The 610-nt window shown below is 33.0% G+C and overlaps 1 non-coding gene across 1 annotated transcript; it reads left to right on the top strand.

The window, feature by feature from the left end:
• The first annotated feature begins 343 nt into the window (after positions 1 to 343).
• On the top strand, positions 344 to 418 carry LOC111814746. The gene has a single exon (XR_002819650.1). It is a non-coding gene; the product is annotated as a small nucleolar RNA SNORD81 (small nucleolar RNA).
• The last annotated feature ends 192 nt before the right edge of the window (positions 419 to 610 follow it).

Here is a 610-nt window from a genome sequence, read left to right as displayed (position 1 = left end):
AGATTTCTAGAATTTATGAAGAATAAAAATTTTAGAGCCAGCCCAAATAATTTTCAAAGCCAGAGAAACGCATCCTAGATGAACTTCTCAGGGGAAAAAAATTGTAGAGGCACATAAACATATGAAAATATGCTACGTATGAATAGCCATCTGTAATATAAAAATTAAAACAGCGTTGAGATGATATCTCACACCAGAAGGTACGTCTGTCTTAAAGGAATCAATCAACCAAAAATGTTCCAAAGAATGTGCTGCAAAATTAAACTTTCTCCTCTGTGGGTGGAAATGTATACTGGATTAAAAATGTAGGAGATCAGAGTGACACTCTTTAAAATTCTAGCACAGGAATACATGATGATCTCACCTCAACTTGAACTGTCTCACTCATTATTGATGATAAGAAAGACCTGATATTCTATACTCCCCAATATTTTGTGAGTTGAACTTTGGAAATAGGGTTAAAACCAGTGTCTTCTGTTGCAGGCATTCAGATGCATGTTCATTTTTTTTTTCTTTTCAAACTTTTATTGATAAACATATAGCAATGAGACAGTTTCAAATCAAATCGAAAGTACAGTTTCAACAAATAATACACTGCATATATTCTTCT

Source organism: Octodon degus, unplaced genomic scaffold (genome assembly GCF_000260255.1).
Source record: "Octodon degus isolate 3935 unplaced genomic scaffold, OctDeg1.0 scaffold00472, whole genome shotgun sequence".
In the NCBI taxonomy this organism is placed as follows: Eukaryota; Metazoa; Chordata; class Mammalia; order Rodentia; family Octodontidae; genus Octodon; species Octodon degus.
This window is presented reverse-complemented; position numbering and strand designations above follow the sequence as displayed.